The 19,515-nt window shown below is 39.2% G+C and overlaps 1 pseudogene; it reads right to left on the minus strand.

The window, feature by feature from the left end:
• Positions 1–1,211: 1,211 nt before the first annotated feature.
• Positions 1,212–18,242, minus strand: LOC114689546 (annotated as a pseudogene).
• Positions 18,243–19,515: the final 1,273 nt, after the last annotated feature.

Here is a 19,515-nt window from a genome sequence, read left to right on the forward strand (position 1 = left end):
AAAATTTTCTAAGTTCTGTAATTTTGCATGTTACATTATGATTCATTTGGTTCATGGTGTGTGGTATAAAGCATAGCTCTCAGTTCTCCAAGCATGTAGTGCAGACTTCCAATTGTCTCAGAACCATTTGTTGGAAAACCTTTTCCCCTGGCCCGTGTTTTGCCTGGTCACATTACTCAAGGATCAGTTATCCATTCATTGTGAGTTCCTTTCTGGCCACTTAATTCTGTTGCACTGACCTGTTTTTGTATTTACACAAATGTTCTATTTTTGCTACTGTAGGTTTATAAAACTCCTTAAAGTAGTATGGCCCTGATATTTCATCCTCCAACTTCCAAACATTGTACACCTCATCGCTTCTGTCTTCTTTAATCATTCTCAAAACTATTTTGTAGTTTTCCATATGCAACCTATTCATACTTTTCATAGCATCTGCTTCTAAGTGCAGTGATGTACTACTTACTCCCAGGAGCCGTTCATGCTGTGTTGATTTGCCCAGTCCATTTCTGTGTTTTTCTCTTTTGTGGAAAGCCCTATCCTTGGGCTGGAACTGCAAAAACACCCTCTTTCTTCCCAGAGTTTTTTATCAATGATTGTGCCAATTTCCTCTATCGAACTGATCTCACCAAACTGTGGTTCTCTCAGCAATTTCTATCACCTCCTTAAGGTCACAACTTAGTGCCACTGCCTTTTTATTGTCTCTCTTACTCTCTACCAAAGCAACCAGTGACTAAGGAGTCAGTGACCATAGAGTGACTGTTCCTAGAACAGGGCCTGCCAGTCAGAGAGTGCTCACTCCGAAAAGAAAAGATAAATAAACACCTTTGATCAAAGCAACTGCAGCCCAGTGGACATGTTTTTAAGTGTTTATGAATAGAGAAGTAAACAAGATTAAGAAAAACACATGTTGAATTTTCATGTATCCTATGAAAAATAATAACATAATTTCTCATTTGTCTGTTTTATTCTTCACTAGTACACTTAAGAGGTCATATGAGAGCAACGGGACCAGGCAACACCTAGCAGTGCTTGTTTTGAGAATGTTTTCTCGGTCATCAAAGCATCAACTTCTAGTGTGATAGATCCATTGTGGTGGCTTTCATCTCCCACAATGACCACTACTTGAATTTTAACAGAATCTGTTTTAGCCAATGACATGTGAACTCTCTAAAAAATTATGTTTTCATAAATAAGCAGACAAGGAAAAGAAAACTAGTTGGGAAGTCTTTATTTCTGAGGTAGAGAAATATCACATGGAAGTCTTGACCATGTCATTAAAGTATTGTCAGTTACAATTAAACCAAAAAGCTCTCGCCAAAGTGTCAACTCATTTTGTCCTCTCTTCCCTCTGGAAAAAAAAATAGTTTATATATTATTAATTGAGTAGGTAGAGAAGGTAAAAATGTTTTGTTAATAGGAACATAGGAAGGCCTGTTGATTGAACTTCTGAAGCCTTTGAAGTCTCCCAAACTTTTGTTTCAGTATTTTTCTTACATTTATTTATTATTTATTTATTTATTTATTTATTTATTTATTTATTTATTTATTTATTTAGACTTTGGATACTCTATCTGCAATTACAACGTTATGCCAGAAGAGGGCATGGTTGTGAACCACCATGTAGTAACTGAGAGAATTGAACTCAGGACCTCTGGAAGAGCAGCCAGTGCTCTTAAACTGCTGAGCCGTCTTTCCAGCCCCCCTTGTTTCAGTATTTTTAAAACTAAACCTGTTTTTATTAAATTATACTCATTTTAAATTTCATGGTATTTCTTAGAATCTTCATCAACATCATGATTTAGCCTGGGGCTGAAAATTTTGTTACCTGGAGGAATTCAAACTCCCAAAGCAGCACGAGTTCTTGAAATCAACTTTGGACCCTGAAAGTCAAGAACACATAAAAATGCTCAGATAGAGGACGAGGGATGGTGACAGTCATACAGTCAACTCAGGCAATCCTTGTTTCTACCGTGGGTGTACAAAAATGTGCTCCTAAGTGAGTCCAAGTGGATATCCTAAAAATAGTCTCCTAAGACCTTGGTTATGTAATTAGTACACTAACTAGTGAACTCTTTTAATTCAGTTCCTGAAAACTGATTAACTTTAGCTCAGAAAAGTCTACATTGTCATCAATTATTTATATACATTTAATCATTCTCTCCATTAGGAAATAAATCAAAATTACTGATTCTCTTAATGTAGTTTAAATTTTCAATTCTCCCTGATACTGAGGAAAATGTTATTATTTTTTGAACCTCAAGAAATATCCAAAGAAAATTTAAATCTGTCATTATTTCAAGTTGTAGATTTGCAGGATATTATTTCCATTCTTTACTGCAGGATGCTCCATGCCAAGACTTTGGGGAATAAAATGTTTCGAACGCACCTCTTCTGCGAAACAGACTTCCTGCTGCTGGCTTTGGCAGCACTTCTCCAAAAAGCTGGAGAAATCGGCAGTGACAGCCTCGTGTTGCTCCTCCGTCATGCGAGGCTTTTGCTTCACAAGGTTAACGAGAAGCCTGTGGTTGAAAACAGAAGGAAACACAGGGACGCCTGTCATGCAATGGCGCTTTCCCAAAATGCTTTTGGTAGAACGTTTTCAGAGCCCTGGCAGTCCCCACCCTTAGCCAATACTCCTTCCACTCATTGCCAGGCTTAGCCCTCCAGTTTAGATCAGAAAGACTGAGGCTGGAAACATGCCAAGCTGGCCTGCCCTGGTGCAAGTTACAGATGAAACACCATGTCTGGATTCAACATGCTTTTATGGAGTAACTGTGCGGTCTCTGTCTGGCTTGCCTACGTTATCCTTATTCCCTCTTCTGTAGTGTGGTTTATCCATGCACACAAGCCCAGATGTCTAGATGCTGACACCTGCCGCTGTCATACCTTAACCCAAGGATCACTGGCCGCCTACACTACTCACTTAGCAGTGATTATATGGTGGACTTAAAGCTGGCAGGGCAATAGGGAAGGCTTGGGAGAAAAAGCCTCATTCTTATTATTCTCTGCTGACTGAAGTGAAGAAAAATAGAAGAATGGGTCTCCCAAGGAAGGAAGGCCCTGTGCAAAGCCAGTGAGTATTAAATTTAAATTAAAATGCATGGGTATTTGAAGAATGTAAGTTCCACTAGCTTCATCCCGATCACCATTACAGAATGTCACTTGTCATCAATAAAATGTGTATTTATCCCCTTTTATTTTAACAATATGGTTTAGTCAGATATAATTATCCTGCTTATAAATGCAGTCACACATGTCCTCTAATTGGAATGGAAGTACCCAGACTCACTACAAAGATCTCTCCTAATTTTTCAAAATAGATCATCCCATTTTCCTTCTACCCAAAATATATCACAGCTGTTAGGACAGAGATAATTTTTTATAAAGGGAAAATTGTCTGCCTTAGTGGATTTTTCCCAAACCAACTTCCCCTACAAAGCTGTATGAAAACTGAAACAGAACTAATTTCAATGAGATACTTCAGTGCTTCAAGGATAGTTATGTTCTAGGGAACCTATGAGTCATAGAAATGTAAAGCAGGAGTCTCGGCTCCCCCCTCTAGCACTGGTCTCTCCAGGTAGAGCATAACAATGTCTTACTCTTGTTTCATGGTTTGCAGAGCTATGCCCTGAGCTTGGCACAGATCCTTGGTCAAGGTGAATTTGTCATCAGAAAATGGCGGAGGGACATAGCTTTCATCTATCACCAAGCTGGTGATGCATGGCCTCCTGTTGGAATATGAAGAGTTGCAGCAGTGGCCAATGCCAGGGTTCAAAGGTTTGCTTCATGTCGTATACACAAGTGTCCAATGAAAAGGTCAGCCTGGTTAGGAGAATGAAAAGGAAGAAAGCAGGGAAATGAAATTAGCCACCGAGTTGGTTCACAATTCCTGAAATCTCATGTAGTGACACCCAGTGTCCAAGAACTTATCACTAATATTACACGAAAACTTGCTATGTATTATTGTTGCCATACTAACAGCATGTTGTGGACTTGAATGTTTGCCCATTTGCTTGGATGAAACAATATGGAGTGACAGATTTTTAACACATTGTGACATTGATGAAGCCCTTTAGCTGGCTGAAATATGCTTCTAGTTGCACACAGACTTTTAAAAAAGGAAAAATATCTCTATCTTGATGTGTACAAATCAATCGGTTGTTTTCTATGTGTATCTGGTTAAGTTTTGCTTTTCTTTAAACGTTTGTTTTATTTTTAGGCATGTGTACATGGGTGGGGGGGTGTCTGTGGGAAGACAGAGGCATCAAATCTCCTGGATCTGGAGTAAAGGGTGTTTGAGAGTCATTTTCAGCAGGTGCTGAGAACCAAACTTTTTTTTTTTTTTTTGAAATCTCACTGTACAACCCTGGCTGTCCTAGAACTCACTCTGTAGACCAGGCTGGCCTTGAACTCAGAGCTCTGCCTGCCTCTGCCTCCCGAATCTGGGATTAAAGGAGTGCACACCCCCAAGCAGTACACACTTTAACTGTCCAAGCTATCTCTTCAACTCTGGAGTTTGGGTTTTGATGCAGAGAATCCCTTTCTGAAGGTCAGAATAGAACAAATCTAACCTTTGCAATTTTTATTACATACACACACACACACACACACACACACACACACTCATAGAAAATAAATGGTTGTATAAATGTGTATTTAAGGCTTTAATATATTCTTCAATCTCACATACTTCAAAGATAGCTCTTAAATATCTAGTTATAAATTTTAATTATTTTAGCATGTTTGTGTGCTTACTATTCTCAGGCTAAATCTACGTGAGTCATTCAGATTATCTAATCTAAGACAGTCACCCTAGAAAAATGGTACAATTTCTATTCTTAAGTATCAATGCAAACAGCAAGCTTACTGGCAGAAGTCTCCTTGCAATGTGACATGAAAATGAAGGAGCTTACTATGCAGAACATGGATCTTACTCCTGTACTTTACCTTGGGAACAAAACTGCCCCAAAATAGCGCTATAATGTTAAGACTGCCTGCAAAGGCAGATCCTTAAGTATGGCTAAAATAAGATAACGAAGTGCAATATATTGTAAGTAAAGCTTTGCTTTTCAAATATTAAAGTAAGAATTTAGATTATGAATAAGTTGAATAACATATTGGCTATTATCCTTCCTATACATAAAGCTTGCTTATATATTGTTGAACAAATTGGCTACACTTCTACCAGGCGTTCTAGAAGGCAGCAAGCCTGGATCAAGGCAAACCACGAGAGACAGCACTCCCACAAACCCCTCCATTTGAACTCACTGAGCAAACGAAGCAAACGCCATCTCCACTATTTCTCCTAGGATGGAAATAGGGAACAGCTTCAAGTCAAACAGCAGAAACGAGAGAGAGAGAGGATACTCACCGCTCCCCTCACCACAGGCAGACCATTTATCCTCGCTGAGCTGGCAGCATGTGGATGCAATGCCCACCATCTTCCCCGGTGAGGTCTATCAGCTCTGCTGACGTCATCTGAGGACTTTCCTTGTGTAAGTAATGAGGAACCTGAAAGAAGCATTTTTACCGTGCATGAGTTTTTACTCCTTCTCGAGGGCCTACTTTTGGTGTCAGGAGACATGAGCATATGGCTCAGCAGTTGAGAAGTTTTTATTCTGACATCACTCCACATGCTCTCGTCTTCCCCGCGTATCACTATGGGATGCAGACGCCGCAGCAGCGGGCTATCTTCCCAGCATCAGCACTTCCTTGATTTCGACTGTGACCATTGGGTGTTGGAACCTTGACAGGCTGTGAGCAAAATTGACTCCTCTCCTGCAAAAAGCTGCAGGGTGTGGGGAACCTGCAGCCAGTTCAATAGATCAGATTCCACAGGTGCTCTTGTGGATCCCTAAGGGGGACACCGACCTGGAGGAATCATGTAATCAGTTTTATACTGACTTCTGTCAAACTGGGGATGGAAGTGAGAGCAGGAGCGGCTTAGGAATTTAAATTTATGTTTCCCTCACCTATTAAAAGTGTGACATCACTGAACACACAACAACAACAACAACAACAACAACAACGTACTCCTTTTGTAAGTAGTAGGCCCCCAGCTTCTGGTAGAGAGCACAGCTCTGCTTCGCCAGGGCTTGGCTCTCCTCGACGTGTTTTTGCAGTTCTTCTTCCTAAAAGTACAGATATTATTACATGCATTTTTCTTCCTCCCAGACACACAATTTTCTTTATGCCAGTAGCTTATTCCATTACAAAACCCATCTTGGAAGCCTTTATAAAACATTAAAGATGATAGAGTGTGACCTTTGAAAATTAAAACAAATGAACTCTTGAGAACACAACCACCAGATAGAGAGCTGAAATTTCTGTGTAAGATTTTGCCTTTCCCAAAACTGTCAAAAAATGAATATTCTCTCTATTCTATTCACCATAGAGCATTTGACCAACATTTTTATTTCTTATATAAGCCATTGGTTAGGGGTGGAATAATTAATAGTTAGGTTACTAGTTTATACATATAATTAGCTAATTACTAGTTAATAAATAGTTACTTTTCATTTTAATAAAAATAATCTATTTTATTATTTTGTGAGGAACATGCTTTTCAAAGGACATGTGTGGAAGCCTCTCAAACATTGTAGAGCAGGTTTCTTTTCCTTCTCCCTTCACATGGTCCCCTTCAACTCAGGTCCCCAGGCTCATGATACGGGTACCTTTACCTGCTGAACCATCCCTCTGGCCCACAAACAGTATTTACAATGCTTCTTTATCAATGCAGTTTTACAGATTATGCCCCAAATTCCAGAGCAGCCTACCACATTGTCCTGGCATGCAAGTGAGCTTTCAGGCTGGGAACATTTCTCCAACATCTCCTGGTAGGTTTTAGCAATTCTTAGAATGACAGAGACAGCATTGGGATTTCTTCTTGAATATTCATAAAGAAAGCTGGAATATGTAGGAAAAAATATCATGTTGTTGAAACTAAGACCAAATTACACCATTAATTCCCTAACCATTCCTATGTAATAGTCAGAGCAAGGGCATTAAAAATCAAATAGCAAGTGAAGCAGAAAAAAAACGAACATAATTTTAAACTCTATGAACAGCAAAACTCTTAATGCAGGCTATATGTATAGTCCCTTAAATTACTCTGTAAAAATCCTTTCATGGAAGCATGACATCTGCCAGAAAAATAGATGGAACTGGAAATCATTAAGTTAAGTGAATAAGCTGGTTTCAGACAAACTCTACATATTTTCTCTCATATGTGGAACCTAGTTCTAAACTATGTATGCATGTATGTGAAATTATTTTTAATTAAAGAGAGAATGATACAAATAATGCTGTTTTATTTTCCTTCATATTTTATGTTGCTTTTTTTAGCGATGAGGTTTATAATCATTTAACCAACAGATATATTTTCCAGAGAGTACTGGATGCTAAAATTGCTCTAAACAGTGAAGGATAATGCCATGTAGCAGAAAATCTCTTTCCTCCTCGAAGCATTTGTTATAAGGAGCAGAAGCAAGTTTAAAATGGGTCATGTATCTTTTGGTAGTGACAAATCAATGGAGAGAAATAAAGAAAGATGAGGAAGAAGAGAGGTGGGCCCAATGAGGGTAGTCACTAATTGGGCTTGTGGTCAAGCACAGCTCCTTTGGGTAAGTGATACAGCAGCAGAGGCGTGAGGAAAGGAAGTGCAAAGGTGTGTGGAGACCATTCTTAGCTGAGACAATTTCCACTGCAAACATTCTTTGCCAAAGCCTGTCTCTATGAAGCACACTACTAGCTTTCTTTAAGTGTGTGAAGATTGCTCTTTTAATATTTGTTCCATGGTTATAGATATTGGTAGTGCTTACTTATACCACCAATAAAATCTCTAGCTGTGTCTCCTGAATCTAGTCTTTTTTTTGTTGTTTTTTGGTTTATATAATTTTATTTAGCAGTACAAATGATATGTGAATTTTCTGATTTTTAGGCAACGAAGCGAAGCTCTGTCTTCGGGAAATACTGGGAGAAAATTGAACCATTGTTTTCACTGCTGCGTTAGAATCTCTCGAATTGATAAAAAGGTCCTCGGAAATCATTAAATATTATATCCTAGAGCTGCACAAATCCCTCTTCTAACAACATCCACAGGTACATACAGTAAAGGAAAAGGTATTAACTTGACTGTTGGCAAATAGAATGAATACATACCTATTGATTCTACTACAAAAAAACTACCATGTGAAAATGCTCTAATTGTTTTCCATTGGCTTAAAAATTAAATTCAATCTGTTTCAATGACTGCCCATCTGTCTCTAGCTGTTGAGTTACATTTAGGGGAATGGTTTTTAAAAACATGTATAGCAAGAGAGTCTTATCATCTTGGCCCTTCTTGTTTTATTTATTATTAAATTACTAGGCATCATATGCCGTAGCATGCATGTGTTATCCAGGAGCACTTTTGGAAATTGTTCAATCACTTTCCCTGTTTGAACTCAGAGTCAGCTTGTTGGCAAGTACTTTTCCCCACTGTGCCAACTTGCAGCCTAAGCCTTCCTTAATATCTATATTATCTTTGAAATGTATGGTGGCTATCATATGAGCGAGATATGTAACTAGGATGGCATTCCTTATTTCAGAGAAAATACAAAACAAAATTTAGATTCATAAGCAAGCCAATTAATAGTGATTATTGATTATTGTGGAAGTCTCATCACTACCACAGATCTCATCCCCTAGTTACTGGTTCCCTGCTTGCAGCTCCTTAGCATCACAGCATCAAGACAGACAGCCTCAACTGAGCTCAAAAACTATAGCCACCACTCCCCATGCCAACAAAACAAAGCTTCCAATCACATGATGGTCTTTATCATTGTGAACATAGATTTACAGAGCATGTTACCTTGCCATGAACATGATTTTTCCTCTGAAGAAAATTGGCCAAAATTTCTATCTCCCAAAAACCCATTTAGATTTGGAGATAAACCTTCAGGTCTGTCATCGTTTTCTGCATTAATTATGCAATAGCCAAGTTCCAGTGTAGTAATTTGCAGCATTCTGCTATTTTGCTTGACAGAATATCTTTTTGAGAACATATATACGACATGACCTTTTCCTGTAGTGGGTATAACAAAATATAAATCTCAAAGATTTATCCTTTTTAAGGTAGGAACTTAAAGCTTAAAAAGGAAGTGAAGAAGATATCAATGGAAAGGTGAAGAGAAAAATCAAGAGCCAATACAGGCATTTTGCTTCATCTCTCTTTCTGTTTTTTAACTCCTCTCTCTCTCTTCCCTTTTATTTTTGCTCACCTTGCTTTTCCTCATTGCTTTCCGAATTGTTCAAGACCTCTTTCCTGTAAGTCCTTCTTTCTATTTAATAAAAATCTTCAAGAAATGAAGGAAATATGCTGCTCAAAACCACACAGCATCTTTTTATTGGTATTGAAATTTTCCAATGGACAATATTCGCAGCGGGCATTCTGACCTTGCCAGCTCTCCCCTCCATCTTGATCAAAAAGATATGCAGTGACCCACTCTGCCCTCCAGAGGGCAGTCTCTAGACAACAAACCCGCGGTGAAAAATCCTGGAGAGAAAACTTTGTCTCTCTGCTCAGGGCATTATCAGCTGTGATGGTTGAAACCTAATATTCAGTTGTTAAAGCCTTCCTTAAAATACTGAAATTATTTTTCTACTCTCAATAAAAAAGTAACTACAAGCTCCAAAAGTTAAAAGGTAATTTTTTTAACCGTCTATGAAAATCAATAAAATTGTTACTTACAAACCAAGAAAGCTGTCATCAAAAGAAAAGCAAAATGCTTCTTTTGCTGGTATTCCTAACTGACCGATGAATTCTTAGTGTGATGAGCAAATAAATACTCAAACCTATGCTTCCTGGTTTATCCTCACGACAGGGGTGCCTGTTGTCCAGCTCTGTCCCTGGCAACCCTGCCACCTGCTGACTTCCCTGACTACCCCTACAAAAGCACCACAGGAGTGTACTGAAAGGAGTCTTTCCTGCCCCAGTTTTCAAGTCACTTGAGCCTCTAACAACAGTGATTTTTTTTAAGTCTCCTTGGTGTCACAGGGATGAGAGGGGAAGTGATTTGTTGTATGTAGACTTCTTGTTCCATGTCTAGAAAGCCCAGGATTGGCCCAAAATTGCCATGCCATGTACATGACCACTTCTATATAATTCTATTGCTAGGAGTTTGGGGTTTTAGTTCTTTTTAATCCCTTTATTCACACCTCTGCTTGCCATGAATGGACATTTTTCCCTTGTGCAACAGTTTATTGGTTATTTTTACTTATAAATCTGTCATCAAACTATGACAGACTCTCTTGATGTGACAGGCATTGTCCTGTAGACATATCAGTGAACAAGACAGTCTATAACTCCATGAAGGCCATTGTCTTATCTCTCTGATTAAACTATACATTCCTTGATGTCAGTTTATGTTTTCCTAGTGCCTCTCATGGTGAACCAGCGGCTAGCTGGGTGGTAGAAGATACTCACTGTACTTCAGTCAAATAAAGAAACAAATGTACCTTAGTCTCACAAACAGGGGCAGGATTGCTAAGGCCTGAAGTGAAAGCTGAGATCAAGAACATAGCTTAAATTCTACCCTTAGAAAGCCTATAACTTCACAAGGTCACAGTTACCATACACTGTGCTCTGGCCAAGGCAGGTGGCCTTCATTTACAGTGAGACATGTGAGGAAGGAAAAGAGAATCATCTCATAGAAAGAGAGACTTACCCCATCCTGCAGGCACTCCAGCGCGTTTCCTAGACAGCACTCCTCATGGATGTGGGACACATCCAGGACCAGCTTCTCAATCTCAGTAAAATTCGCCCTGGGAAACTTTGACTTAGCTTAATAATGGTTCTGGGAGAGGAAGATTTAAAGAAAAAAAAAGCTTGTTTATGTATTAGAATGAAATCTCATGTCTATCAAGTGTCTGTTGAGTTACCTCCAAGGGGAAAGAACTGAGATGTCTTAGGTCATCAGCTTCAGCCCTACCTCTCCAAGCTGTAGATCATGGGCTGGGTCTCCAAATAATTTGTAAGTAATTCATAGCTTCGTAAAGACTCTCTAGGGACTCAAGATAAATGGTGTCCTTGCTTGTTTCACCTCTGACTCTGATATTTGGGACCCACTTGTCTATAATTCCAGCAGGCAGAAGGTGAGGCAGGAGAATTGGGAGTTCAAGTCCAGCCTAACTACCAGATTGCCTCAAAGGGGACAAATACATATTTTTTATAAAAGAATAAATGAAGAAGGGGTGGGAAAATTCTTTGAGAAATACATTTGCTTTTCATTTCTTAGAAATAAAGAGTTGTGAGAAGCCAGCGAGGCTGCAGATGCCCAAATCAAGGAAACGAAAGAAGTGGAGCATACTTAATGTTGGAGACAAGTCAACAGATCAAGGCAGAAGGAAAGGATAAATGAACGCTGCCTGCATCTGGGGATTCCATTCATGGGAAGGACTAGCCATGCACATATCCCCGCTCCTTGAGTAGATGCTTGAGTCATTGCTACTGATGAGAGGGAGTCTGGGGACAACTGGGGAGCATATGGCTCTACTTTCTGATAGATACATTATGCAATTGCTGTAATTGTTTCTTCATTTCTATTTTACTCCTAAGACAGATTTTTAAAGTGCTTCGTGAACTGATCATTAAGTTTCTGGCAGAATTGGGAGGTAATTGAAGGGTAAGTCGGGCCTCTTCCAGAAGGAATTCCCAGCCAGTCTTTGGAACTAACTATATGACTAAAAATGTCCGTTGAGTCTCAGCTGTGCACAATACTCATGACTCACATCATTTAGAACTTTCTTTTCACCTGCCACTGGGCTCTGAAGTTGTTGCCTCGAGGGAATATTTTAATGAGAAGCAACATTTGACACAATGGAGCCAATTAGGAAGCACAGTTAACATGAAGAATTTCTTGTTAGGCCACAAGTCTGAGATGCCTCTCCATGAGGGTTGGCCTACTTTGTAGAAGAGCTAGGGAAATATGGTCTAACAAGGTGGTATAGCTTGATTGTAGATAGAAACTAAAATGTCTAGAACAGGCAAACAGTATAAACCTTAAAATTCTCTCTCAAACATCACCCCAGTGTGGCTTTTGTAAGTAATAAATGGCCAAGTGATCTGATAAGTTCCTTCTGATCCTAAGATTTCATGATTCTAACCACAGTCTCCATCACCAAAGGGACTTTGCTTGGTAAGAGTGACATTGAGAAAAAATAACAGCAATTCTACGGCACCTAGCTGATTGCCTCCATAGAAGCTTAAACTTACATGGCCTGGAGGTTTCGGATCCAAATTTCCTTATTACTGCACATACATGCTCATTCAGCAAGCTGCCTTCTCTTAATTCCTTTGCGATTGATGCCCTCTAGATGCAGAAGAAGTGAAGTGTTAAAAAAAAAAAAAAGCCCATGTACTCTTTCTAAGAATTAGAAAAGCAATGGTACAGATAACATGTGAAAGTCCATGGAATATTTTTTTTCTTAACTTAGAATTACCAGACATTTAAGCAAATTATTTTTAATGACTTTTAGATTAATTCTTATGTATATTTGTCTGAGATTTATTTAAAATACTTCAAAACAAACATTATAATTTTGATACAGAGACCATATGGACAGTGTGCCTTTCCAGCCTGTAGGCAAACTGAAGCCCACTGACACCTGCCCATTAAAAAACATGATTGTGTCACAGTCTGGTATTGAGGAAAGTCATGCACTTCTTAGAAATCTGGGCCCAGTTGGGGCTATATAAGACTCTGTCTCAGCCAGGCAGTGGTGGTGCACGCCTTTAATCCCAGCACTCCAGAGGCAGAGGCAGGTGGATCTCTGTGAGTTCAAGGCCAGCCTGGGCTACAGAGTGGGTACCAGGACAGGCTCCAAAGCTACACAGAGAAACCCTGTCTTGAAAAAACAAACAAATAAAAAAAAACAAAAAAAGAAAAGACTCTGTCTCAAAAAGTAAAAACAAGCAAGCAAACAAAAGCCAGAAGCTGAAATATGCTCCACTTTGCTGACATGAGTAACCCCATCAACGTTCAGCTTCTTTAGCTCTGGTAGGGTCTGCAGTGTACACTACACCTGTAGTGTGCTCATCATCCATGGAGTTATTTATTCTGTATGAATACTGTCTCATGTCTGCATGAGAAGCTGTAGGAATGCATTTCAGTGTCCTACTCTGCAGAAGATACACAGTTCCATCGTTCTGTCCAGTTCATAGCTACTAGTCACCATTTCCATGTAGATTGCTATTACTTCTACTTTCTGTAAATGCTGATTCATGAAGCCACAAAATATACACATTTTTACTTTGGCCTAAAGTTGTACTTTACCATTATAGGTATTGTTTCTAACGATAACTATAAATATAAAGGAAATTTCACTGATAATGAAAAAGACTCAGTTTAAAAAAAAAAAAAAGGATGTTCATTAGGATGAAAAAGAATTACACTCTTCTGAAGATGATAGTCTCCACCTGAGGCACATTTCCACTTTTAACTCTGTTTTCCTGAGCCATAGCTAGGCCCCATTTAGGTTCAGATAGCTGCACAAAGAGATCACCTTTGTCTGGAAGCATTCCTCTGCGTTTTCAGCTTTGCAGCAAGCTGGGACTGCTTTGTCGTACTGAGCAGCCAAGGAAAGAATGGTAGGCGCATACAGGAAGGGGAACCTTCTTGACACTTCGTAGATGACCCTGTGAAATGGACAACACTTGGAGATTTGCAAACATGTAAAAAAAATGGATGGACTGCAACTGCTCTGAAGTGGACTCTGGGATTTATTTAAAGATTTTGATAACAGCAAAAGCAATGGAGTGCACGGGGCTTTTACTTTACTAGGCCGTTACAGGAGAAATGTCTGTGCTTCTTCCAGATGCTGTCAAAAGTTTTCCTCTCTGTCAGCCCCAGGAGAAAAGAAAAAGATCGAATACTTGGTTCCAGAGTCTATTATGAAAACAAGCAAAGATGCTATGATTCTTATCGAAATGTCTTTTTCAGTAAGTCTGCTCAGACATGCCTGGGGAACCAACAAAGCCAGACTTCTTAGTAACCATCCTAGCAAGTCCTCTCCCTCCTCTATATAGATATATAGATAAATAGATTAGATAGACATATAAATGCATGCGATGGATGGATGGATAGATGATAGATAGATAGATAGATAGATAGATAGATAGATAGATAGATAGATAGATATGGAACATTATATATATATGTATATGTATATATATGTATATATCTGTAACCAAGCACTTAGAAGATGGAGACAGGAGGAGCAGAGCTATATACTTAGTGCAAGACCAGCTTGGACTTCATGAGGCCCTGTCTCAAAAATAACCTGAAATATTTTTAAAGGAAGGAGAGAGGGTGACAACAGTGCTTGTGAGCATTCAACCAGCCATTTGTGCCAAGCTCATTTGTTCCAACATTACCTGACTGTACAATATTAATTATCAGTTTAGTGAGTGAGATACATAATTAAATACTTGGCTATTGGAAGTCATTCTTTCATTGACTACTGATGGCATTTGGGGGTGAAGCGAAATCAAGACTTTAAAGGTGGGAAAGAGATAATGTCTCTCCAGAGGCTGAAGGATCAGAGGCTGGGTCTGCATGTGGTCTGTCCTGCATCTCACAGCCTGTATTAACAGGAGCCCTCGAGGTATTCTTGGTACAGACCTCAAAGACACACACTTCTACACACTCTGGAGTACACTTGTAGATTGCAGAAACACTGACTGCCTGGTGGATGGTCCTTACCTGTTCATGAATGTCTCCCTGTTTTCTTTGTATGCTTTGCAGCTCTCAGCAGGTTCTGGAAAGCTGAAGGGCATGACAGAGGCCACAGCAGTCTTCTTGCGCGCAAGCAGACACTGGTGTCTCCCCTCCCCACTTTGACTGCAGCAGTCCGAGAGTCCATACTTGTCAGAGATCTCCTTCTCATGGCAGATTTCATCCACAAACACAGATATCTGAGAAGAGAAGAATCTGGTTTTTAATGAAATGAGGCCAGTAAGTTAAGAAAATTCCCTGTACGTGCTCAATATGTTTCCTCTCAGTCTGATGTGATGACTTTCCTTGGTAGCTTTTTGGGTAAAGGGCTTCTAATTTACATCCTTGGGTAGCACATAAGACATAGCTATTTTATTTTAAAAGAAAAGGAGTCCATGTAATAGTTTATCTTTCCTATCTTAATTTTAAGTTAAGTGATTTTACTCTTTCATTTCATGAAAAATTTGGCCTCAAGGTAATAGAAACTTTCCTCATTGTTTTATATATATTCATTCCATGTTGCCTTATAACAACAGGATGATAATCTAAAATTGAATATTATTTTCAGTTAAAAGTAAAAACAACTTCAAAGTGGACTAAAAAATAGAACCACCCTTCATTAGTCATAATTACAGATTTAGCTACAATATTTTAAAATGCTTTCTTCGTTAGTGCCTAAATTCATTGAGATTGGACAAGATCTGAAGAAAGCCTCTAAAAAATGCATGTTTTGCCCATTTTAGGAAAATCTTTAACTATTATAACTGCTAATATTTTTTAAATCTTTTAGTCTTACTAAAGACTCTACTTCTCAATATCAACTTCTATTATTGATGTTCTCTAAATGGTTGAGACAGTGTCTCTTCATGAGATGGTCCTTCCTAGCCTGAAACTCACTTGCCCCAGACTCCTGAGCACTGAGTCATAGGACTATGCCACCATGCTTGTCTCGATCCACCCTTCTAAAATAAACCTTTTGAGTTGGAGGTGACAAATCACCCAGTCTGGAACACTGTCCTGAACTCTAATCGAACAAAAAAAATTTTACAATAAGAAGTGGTTTTTGCATGATTCATAGCACACGTTCTTAACTGACTAACAGAGAAAGACAAAAACAAAAATATAAACCAAGGCTTCTTATTAACTCATAAACTTTAAGAGTTTTAGGAAGCAGCTGAGGTTGCTTTCCTACTGGCTGGATTTCATAGGCCAGAAGGTACTGTGAAAGCTGCTGGGGGAGAAAAGTCATCTCATCTATACTTTTACCCAGCTATAAACTGTACAATTGTTAAGTGTACAATAGCCATTAGCCTGGCTAAGGTATATCCATTGGTGCAACAGGGGCGTGAAGTTACAAGGGTAAATCTGATTGGATATCAGGCCTACTCTCTCCATGTAGGACTGGTGCCTGGCAATGTAAACTGCACCAAGAACCCATGGTTGAGTATGCCGTAGGCCCTAAGAGAGGACCTGTTTTTATTTATTTTACTGAATGGACATAGTATTGGACTGCCTTCTAAACCCTCATCGCTATAGCTGGAGCCTCGTCCAGGCCTCAGCCTGCATCCCTGATGCTTCTATTTGTGGTGGATGGTGATTAATACAGAGACTGACAGCTGCCAAAGTTCAGAAGACTAAACGAGACATCTAAAGAGAGAGGAACATTCTCTGCCTGCAAGAGTCAGGGTCCATTGGGAAAGAGGGAGGAAAGGTAGGAGCCACAGATTGCAAGAAGACTTCTGCAAAACTGTTTTTAGACATGACTGGGCAACTGTACACATGAAGTTACAATGGCTATGGTTGTCTGTACAAGACCTGCACAAAATCAAGCTAGTCAAAACTCCTCACAAAGTCCCAGCCCTTGCAGAGGAGTTATTGGCAGTTGTTGCCTGCTAGAAGACAAAGAGTAGGTTTTCTTTAGGATGTAGCCCTTGGCACATGTACCAGCAGATGGCCCTGTGCCCATGCACATACTGGAAGACACCATGGATTTTTTTTTTTAAAGGAAACAAACTGAGACAGAGATGTAGCAGTAAGGGTAGTCTGGAGGACTTGGAAAGAGGGCTTGGAACATGAACGTAATTCAAATAGTTTGTATAAAAGTCTCAAAGAATGCATTTTAAAATATACATTTAAAAAGATCTCCTCTACAGTGCCCAGACACACAACATTTTGGCTACTTCAACTCCACTGGGACAGAGCTCTGGGGATTTTGTCCCAAACTTGCTAATTTCAACAAGTATAAAGTCCGTTTCCATACAAAAGGCAAACTAAAGGATAGTAACTATTTCATAATGAACTTTTATACCAGGACAACTGTGTACTTACACTTGGTTTTTCTGAAGTTCTGATTTACCCCAGTTACCAGATATTGATGCGCCTGTATATTCGCTATATCCAACAACCCGAAGAACCTACTATGGGCCTCACACTCACTGTGCTGTGCTGAACAGTGTGAGCAGCCTGCTAAGGACCTTATTTCTGGAGGCAGATGTCCCCATTTAAACCTCAGTTCTGCCAAACTATAGTTCCTAAAGGAGTGACTTTTCTGAGCCCCAGTTTCCTGCACAGAAAAAATTGTCCTCCAGCCTCGGAGAATTATGATAGAGATTTGATTAATTTAATTATTATTATCATAAAAATAGTGTAACAGGGGCCAGAGAGATGGCTCAGAGGTTAAGAGCCCTGGCTCTTCTTCCAGAGATCCTGAGTTCAATTTCCAGCAACCACATGGTGGCTCACAACCATCTGTAATGGGATCTAGTGCCCTCTTCTGGAGTGCAGGCAGAACACTGTATATATAATAAATAAATAAATCTTTTTAAAAAAATAGTATAACAATGTAATGTTATATAAAATCATGATTATATAATAGAGATTGTTGTGTAATTTAGTGATTTAACATTTATAAAATTAGACAGGGATTCTGGTGATAAGCTGCAGCTAAGTTCTCTTAGGTCACTGGACCGATGCTCTGATTGGTGAACATCATCTTCCACGTGGTGTTTTGATTAGCAATGCATTTGCAGTAATCCCTAGAGAGACGTCAGCCACACTGTGTGCACAAGAGAAATGACCTGCCATTCATAGTTAATGTAAATCTCCACGACGACTTCTAAATGGACTTAATGTCACCCTGTCTGTGTATTGTAGGTATGAATGCTCAAAGAAGAGAATGTGTCCATGGTTGCTCAGATAATCTTACTGTGTAACCGTAGCTCTGAGTCGCTATTGTTGTTACTCTTGGCTCTCTTTAGCAGCCACCTGCTCTGCGACAGTGCTGCTCAGGATTCCAGGACCGATGGAACGCTGCTTTCATACAACAGGTTTCCAAATAACTAAGAGCACATCTTCCCGGTACCTTCTCTTCTACAGCCTAAATTTGGTCGAGTTTCAAAGGGGCTTTTCTTTCTGTTCACTCACCTCGTTTTCTAAACACCCTCCATGCTGCTCATCACTGGTGGGTTTCTTAATCGCAGTCAAACACATCGCTTATCATTTTGCTTACTTCCTTGAAAGTGGCTTCCGGAATAAACTGGTAAAGCAATGGTTGCGCTGAAATAAAACCACATGCGGAGGCTTAAGGACTAGACTCGGGTCACACTTGCCTTCCAAGCACAGCTTTTCCTGTTGGTGGCTTGTGTTCTGATCTGTTCAGAAGACACCCTTTGCTAAAAGTCTGCATGAAATCAGGTTCTAGTCCCTCAGAAATGAATGTCAGCTGTCTTTCTGTTATCCTCATCCATAAAGATGGATGTTAACTCTTACAAGTCAAAATAAGCAGATTTCCAAAAAACGTGCATCCTCCTTTTTGGACTGCTGCTCAGTGTGATACATTGGTAACTGCGAAGACCTGTATTCTTTAAAGTTTTTTTTTTTTTCTTGCTTAATTTAAGCAAAGATTAAGTCATTAGACCTCCAGTTATGTTTGCTCCTATTGTGGCTGATCTCCAGTCCTAGATTGTGGTAGTCTCAGACAGACTCAAAGTGATGTGTGTTCAGGTTTCTGCATATAAATATCACCAGTAACCACATGTGTTTAAATTCCTTACTATAAATTTCAAATGGGTAGAACAGAGGCAACATTTAAAGGAATAAAAATTCCTCCACAAATAACAAAAATAGAGATATTTTACTCCCTATGACTTGATATGAAGCAGTCTACAAACTAGTGAATGTTGCAGTCTTTCTATTGGTTCTGATAAGACAGATTTCTGCGCCCGTACAGAGCTATTACTGACTGCTGAAAAATTAATCTTCAGTTCTGAAAATCTGATTTGATTTGCTTCATGGAATTCCATAGGTTAGCATGCAAGGCATTGCCCAAAGTTCAAGCATTTTTGCATGTCTGTTTGATATTCAGTATCAGCAAAGCCTTAAAATTGTCCAATTCCCTCTTGTAATTTAAAAACAATGTATATTCAGTTTATCTAAAGATTTTTTTTTGGCATGGTGTATCTGCAATGCAAAGCAAAACTTACAGGTTAAGTATATTCTTCTCTGTCGAGCACTGGGGAGCATCTAACGTGGAAGCTGCGAAACAAAAGAGATTTTGACACGTGATCATTTCAGCTGGAAAGCAATCATTGTTGAATTTAAACCCAAACTATAACTTTTAGAACTGAAAATTATTAAGAACCACCTGTCTAGATATCTTAATTTTACACTTGGGAAAAATAAGGAACAAAGGTTAACCAAAACTGATCAATTGCAGACTTACCACTAATACTCATATTTCAGACTCCCTAAACTATTTGGCTCC

Source organism: Peromyscus leucopus, unplaced genomic scaffold (assembly GCF_004664715.2).
Source record: "Peromyscus leucopus breed LL Stock unplaced genomic scaffold, UCI_PerLeu_2.1 scaffold_31, whole genome shotgun sequence".
NCBI lineage: Eukaryota > Metazoa > Chordata > Mammalia > Rodentia > Cricetidae > Peromyscus > Peromyscus leucopus.